The sequence below is a fragment of the Dysidea avara genome, chromosome 5 (assembly GCF_963678975.1).
Source record: "Dysidea avara chromosome 5, odDysAvar1.4, whole genome shotgun sequence".
NCBI classification, from domain to species: domain Eukaryota; kingdom Metazoa; phylum Porifera; class Demospongiae; order Dictyoceratida; family Dysideidae; genus Dysidea; species Dysidea avara.
In genome coordinates, this window is record NC_089276.1 from 8,657,851 (window position 1) to 8,665,152 (window position 7,302).

Here is a 7,302-nt window from a genome sequence, read left to right on the forward strand (position 1 = left end):
GCGCGAACATTTTAACGATTCCAGGTTATACCAGGCTAGATCTATCCTTTCTTGAATACTTCGGCTAGCTGTACCGTTCGTGACGAACGTTTTACACGGTACAAATAATTTTATAAAAATCACCATCTCAATCCAATAGTCGCATACCCTGGCTGAGCACTGATTATTAATGACGCGCGCGCTATATTGCGTGGGAGAGTTGCAATGGAGAAGTATTCCGTTCTTGAATGTTTAATTCATCAACTTTTCAATGGTCAATAGTCCTTGTACATCATGCTAATAACTTTTTTTGATCACGTGATACATCTTTGTATTTGTACATGTAATCAAATAAATATTTTGAAAAATGGTCATTATAAAAATTTCAAGTTATTTGTTTGCAGTTCTCCAACATATAAACCTGTGGAAAAAACAGTCACATTTAAATTGGTGAATTTAAAAAAAAATCTTTATCACGCACACACTACACACACACACTACACACACACACACACACACACACACACACACACACACACACACACACACACACACACACACACACACACAAACACACACACACACGCACACTTCACTACATATTCACATAAAAAAAGAACACTACAAGGTATGGTAATGGTTGTTTACATTGGTTAATTTTGTGGTGTGCCACATATAGCAACAAGGGAAATGTGTATCTGTGATCAAGAATTTAATTTAGTTTGTAATATCATAATTAGATGGTCACACTATCTTTGTCAACTAGAGATGAACTGGCTTTTGGTAAAAAGGGAGGGGTAGCCAATGCCTCGGGACTCTTGTATGTTATGTGAGAAATCCAATCAGAAATACACAAATATATTAGAAACCAAATCCTAAATCCAAAATCATGTAAAAATAATGGAGAAAGTGAGTTTAACAAAGTAGACAATGATCGATCATGAATAACTAGAACAAGATGTAGATCAACAACTGTACAGATAGTTACTAGTTAGCAATATCTCTAAATGCTTTTAAAAATACATAAAGATTGGGAGTCTCGTACACGCCAGTTGGGTGCTTTGTGTGGGCGTTGGCAACCCCTCTGGTACACCATTTCTGTGTTTTGCATGGGCGTTGGCTACCCCTCGGGAAAAATAAAATAATGAAAGACTATACAGAAGCTGATCTGTACAGAAGATGAGCCTTACACAGCTACGTGGGCTTCTTTTTACAAAGCATACACTCACCTTATTTGCACATAGCCCAATCATCATCATGGACGCTTCCACCTCCCACCGTGCACTAAAGTAATAGAAACAAACATCATTAAATAATATAAGCATTAATAGTATTATAGCATAACACAGCAGCACAATATTACAGCATGATAAACAAACCAAAGTATTTATACAGAAAACTATGTCATAGACATTTAATCGTCTTTGAGCAAGGCCATTTTAACGAAGGCGCAAATTGGGCGTGGGCGGGCAATTCATTACATTCTTTTCGCCGTTTATAACTATCACTGGCAAACTAATGCATATACAATATCAAAGAACGTATATATTTAAACAGTTGTATGATACTTATAGACTGTTTTTTCACTGTCAACCACTTCTTGCGCGTGGGCGCCCCACCACTCCTCCCCTCCGCACCCTCCCACCCACCCACCCCCTATATGATATATGTGCTATACAGCTGAGCATATAAAAGTTGCTAAAATTAACAGGTTTTTGTAGAATCAGTTTTATTTTTAAAATTCTAATTGAACAAACAGTACATTTTCATACTGTAGCTGAATGACATTAAAATACATTGAATTGTCTGATATGTTTGTTTTAAACTAGCTATAGCTAAGTACTTCATAGATTGCATTATTTCCTTTCACATACAGGTTGACCCTTCAGTCGTCTTCTTGAAGGACAGTATTGACGAATCGATGTATTTTCCAAGTGAGAATGGGACCTTTAACCTGTCTCAAGAAGGTGTGATGCCCTTTTCAACTCTACTGGTGGAAGGCAGGAACTTGACAGAGGGCCGTACCAGGACCCCAACTGGGACCCCATCTTCCCATGTCCAGTCTTTAAACAGCAGCAGCAGCAGTATACCCGGGACCAATCCACCTGTACATGTACTTGCATCGTCCACTCCCTACCAGGGGTCATCTAACTCTATGTTCAGATCGGTGGTAATAGAATACGAAGTTATCACACATCAAAGTTTGAAAAAGTAGGTAATTTTTATGTGCCCACATGCCCTATTTTCGCAGGCCCAGTCACATTTATGAATAGCACTGAAGGGAAGGTTGCATTTATTTATATTTCATTTATTTCAGTATTAAGGCTGTACAGCACTTTGTGCTATCTTATATTGCTACCAATAACGTTTAGCTAGCCCATATAAAGGTAGGCAAGAAATTGACACATTAGTTACTTGTATGAATTCAGTTGTTACCACAATTAAAACCCTTAAACCCGCAGAAAACTTTTCGGAAATGCGTGTTTACACAATATGGGCATACATGGCGACACTAGGTGGGGTAACTTAATTCTTACAGCCTACAAATACACATAGATTAAAAGTGTGTTTACTGGGCTACTTAGAGAAGGTTAAATGAACACTGTAACTACAGTGGCTTACTTGATATGAAGCGGTGAACGACGAGTCACATCTCCGTGTTCCAAAATTTTTGCCACGTGTTTAATTTCGATTGTGGGTTTACTCACGTGAGTCATATATGGCCTGATGCAGAATTTCACGAAGAGTTGCTGTTGCAAAGCGATAGGATCAGCTACCATCGAGTTATCGACCATTTTATAAAGGTATGTAAAGGTTTTGCGTGTTTTCTTACAGAAAGCTTATTTTCACGGCTGGTTTTGACTTCACCATTTAGCGTTAGCGGGTAAAACTCTAGGTATCATTTTGACCCTTGCTACATCACGAGTAGAATGACATAAATTGCATAACCATAGAATGGACGCTCCGAAAGTTACAGTGCTTTGTGCAAAGCATGCGTATTTTTTAAGTGTAAATCCAGTTTTCTGGATTATGAGGGTTTAAGGGTTAAGTAGGTATCTAACCACTTATCTAGTATATATAAGTTATCTACACCATGCAAGATCTACAGTTCATAATAGTAATAAGCTTACAATAATGTCTGGAAAATGCTTGCTAGATGAAATGGAAGCATTTATAAGGGAGAAAATAAAAAAGGAGAGATGGACCCACAAAAGACTTAGTCTTTACTTACAGCACAGGTTTCCTGGCAAGAGAGGACTGAGTGTTTCCTCTTTGGATCGGTTTGCAGCAGTGTTCTTTTTCATTTATTACTGTGTTAGCTAGTCAATATACGGTATGGCATGACTAAATCAGTAGCTAGCTAAGCATGCTAGCTATATGGCTCCACTGCCCGCTATATGGCATGCCAGCAACTAGTGCTGGTGTTCTGATTGGCTAATAAAGCTTATAGTTACAATCACAGTCGATTTGAGAGAAAACCATCATTACATGAGAAAAATAAAAAGTATGTGTGACCTCGGACTGCATGCGACCACAAAGTAGGCTGCTTTAGCTAAAGTCAGTATTCGAGTCGGGAAGCTTGCACCAGCTTGCAGCAGTGCAAAGTGATAATGTAACACCATAAAACCACTGTTTATCTCTAAGAGAGGGATCTAAAGAGTGAAAACGAGCCCCCTTCACTCCATTTTCTTTGAAGATAGAGATACTCTAATTGAACAGTCAGTTATACTCTATTCAGGGGCGGCGGATCCAAGGGGAGGGGGAGGCTAAGGGGTTATGCCCCCACCTTTGCTTTATCAACTTGTAGTTGCCCCTTATAGCCCTAGATTCTGTATATACATCGTTTTTGACACAAAGCATGTGATGCTTTCAATATTAGAGGTCATAAGTTATAGCACATATAGTTATGATATTGCTCTATTTAAAAAAAAAATAATGCTGAAACCACTCTCAAATTCACTTTAGAGAGCCTAATTTCCAAAATTGTCATGACCATATGACTATGCATTGATGAACATGATCTCTTAATATCTGCATAATAACCATTCAGCATCACAAAAATTATTTCTCAGTCACCTGTGCATGTGTTGTTATGTCTGTAGCCGGTTCCGCCCCCCCCCATTTGGAAAAATCCTATATCCGCCCCTGATATTTATTTATTATTATTGTACATGGAAGCACCCAGTGCTGGGTAGCTACAAACATTTGCATAGTTACAAAGATTATACATGTAACAAAACAGTCATGCACATCACATTATCATTATCAACACATATGAAATGGATATTAGCTATTGAAATAATTAATACAGAATATGTAACTCAGGATGCTAGACCAGATACTGTAGGTGGTACAAAGCTAGCTAAGTGTGAACTTATGCATGCTAGTCTGCAGTACATTGAGCATGGAATATAAATGAACTTATAGCTACCATGATCATGCAAATACTTGGGTGCATAGTGATACATCTGGCACATACTCAATCAATTGAAGTAAGAACTCAAACTAAGTTGAGTTTTGTACAACAAGGTTTATCAGCAGCCAGCTTTTTTTTGTTGCAGACCCTTCCTTCCCATGTGACAAAAATCCTGGAGTTACAAAGCCTTCAGATGAAATAATATATTATTAACAATAAGTTAGGCATTATTTTTACATAGTTTGAATTAAATCAAGTGGTCAAAGTGAAATTACACACTCAAACTTGTTGATCCTGGTGGCGAGTACTGTTCAATAGTGACTAGACAGGTATGATTTTTGCTGGTCACATGGAATGCATTTCTATCTCTGTTAGCTAAGGCTCACCGAACGTTATGACCATGAAGAACATCTAGCTATGTATACAAATATACTTGTTAAATGTGGTTGCACGTATAGCTATCATTGATATGTGTACCACATGCCTTTTAAGCCAAAGTAGGATGCATATGGCAAGGTTTGCAAGTGAGTACATGATGGCGAGAGTAATGTAGATTCTATAAAGACAATCTATTATAAGACTAAAAAAGAGTCAGATTGAAAAATGTAGGTAGCCATATTGTGACCGACAACAGCTTTAAATTCTTCCGACCATGAATCTCATTGCCACTTCACTTAATGATTGGATTAATGTATAGATCATAAGATGACATAATGCATTAGATTATATATACGCATACAGTCAGCTAGTTATTTCATTCTGTAGATTTTGTCGTGAAAGAGACATACACAAGACAAGCAGGCTCACAAAAGCTGAATTAGATAGGATTGTAACCGCTGCTGTCAGTGAGGTGAGTTAGCTCTTTCCATTGTGTCAATTTATCTTTTGACATTAATACATATAAATGTGTTATACATTTAAATATATCATAGTGTGCAAACCCAGCAATATGTAGTACTGGAATTAGTTGAATTTAATTTTTAAAATATCATGAGCCTTTACACATGGCAAGGTTGCTCAACAGGTAGTTAGCTAGTATATACAGTAATATACAATTGGATTGGATAAGTGATAAAGTGATATTATCTATCTTAACATGAAATGAATACAACAAATAATATTACATTATTTAGTTTATTTCATTGTTAGTATTATCAGATTTGTCTAACATTTGAAAACCAGGTGGGTCCAGTGTATGGACGTCGAACATTGACTAGGGTATTGGCATCCGAAGGACTCAAAACTGGAGAGAAGAGAGTAGGGGAGTTTCTGAGGCTTGTTTCGCCTCTGTACTCTCAAGCCAGGCTTCAGTGCTTAATATTAGTGTCGGTGTTGGCAAATTATTTGCTAAAAATATTGATATCGGAAGTGTCGGTAAAGGTGGTATTGGTACATCTCTAATTTTAATAAACAAGAAAGTTAGTAAAAGTCTCGTATGGTTTCTTAAACTGAACAAACAATTTTGTTCTCAAACTAGGACTGCCACAAACCATATTAGGAATGCAAACAATGTCCTTCAATCATGTGCAAGGGACTGACCTATACATGTTTGTGGTTAGTTGCCATTTAAGAAGGCATATCATACTTATGCTAATCTACAGTGATAAACAAACTAGGTACATTAATCTTTGGAATTGAGTTACATGAAGGCCAGCATGCATTGCAGTGCTCTGATCGATATCACTTTCTGCCCCCATAGCAAGTGTATACTAACAGACTACCTGTGATTTTTCACCTTCACATCGATTCATTGATCTTGTAATCATTTCACTATTTTGGTGACAGGTCCAGCACAGGTCAGACATTGGCTTCCCTATGATGATATGAGGCAGACGTGTCTTCCAGTATCTGCAAAATGTTGATAGACCGACTGATAACATGCCACTGACTATACACGATTCATCATAAAGGGTGTTCTGGAGTTAGAAAATTTAAAATAAAGTAAGTCATCAACTCTACAGTGTTACCTTTTTGCTTATGCTTGATGGCAATATCTTAATATTGTCCCGCTTGTATCCAGGAATCCGTGCAGGAAGAAGGATGCCATTTTCTTCAGGGTGATCGCTGATAAAACGGACTATATGCTGGAAGACCTCATATGGAGTGACATTGGGTGGTAACTTCCCAGTACATGAATGCTCAAGCCATCGAATATCGGTGATGTAATGATTTTTAATGCCATCAGTCTCTCCTGCTGATCCCGTGAAGGAATCTAAGGTTTGCTGGCACACTTTACGGCCATTATGCATGTATGTTGTGTGTGCCCTTTGTCTTTCTTCAACTGTGTGTCCACCGTCTGTGATGTGCTCTCTGTTGTTGGTCAATGCCATCATAGATCCAGTAAGTGCCATGTCAAGGTCCTTGTGACTCAAAAGATCAGCTTGGGCACGATGTGATATATAATAGCGCAGAGTAAAGAAGTTGCTAGAAGTGGGACTCTCAATAGTGTAAGGCCAAGCCAGTAGGTATAGTCCTGGAGAACTCCAGAACTGTGAGTAATAGTGTGGTGCGATTTTAAAAATTCTGCCACAAAAAGGGAGATTGGTCCAAACCGTAAGAACCCCCCTGGCCATGCCCTTGATGATGTGATCATTTTTTAAAGCAGGTCTTATTTATATTTGTATTTGTTACTTTGTTGAAAACTTTAACCTTGTTGCTTATACCAGGAACAGGGCGTGATGCTAGTAGTTCTTAAACACTTTTAACTTCTAAACCCTGATAGGGAAGTCACTCTATATTCACTACTGCTCAGTGGTTTGTTGAATCATAATGATGCTGGTTTTTAGAGGAAGCCACAATGAGTTAATGACCTTATTGCACCTATCAATATTATGCCCCACTACCCCCTTCCCGGGTGTACACGGAGGATTAGTGGGGGATTTGATCCAATTTGAACTTAAAATTAG

At 38.0% G+C, this 7,302-nt stretch overlaps 1 long non-coding RNA gene across 1 annotated transcript; it reads left to right on the forward strand.

Annotated features, from left to right (window-relative positions):
* Positions 1 to 2,299: 2,299 nt before the first annotated feature.
* LOC136255646 (uncharacterized) lies at positions 2,300 to 5,698 on the forward strand. Its single transcript, XR_010701024.1, has 3 exons — positions 2,300 to 2,783; positions 5,162 to 5,246; positions 5,579 to 5,698. It is a non-coding gene; the product is annotated as an uncharacterized lncRNA (long non-coding RNA).
* The last annotated feature ends 1,604 nt before the right edge of the window (positions 5,699 to 7,302 follow it).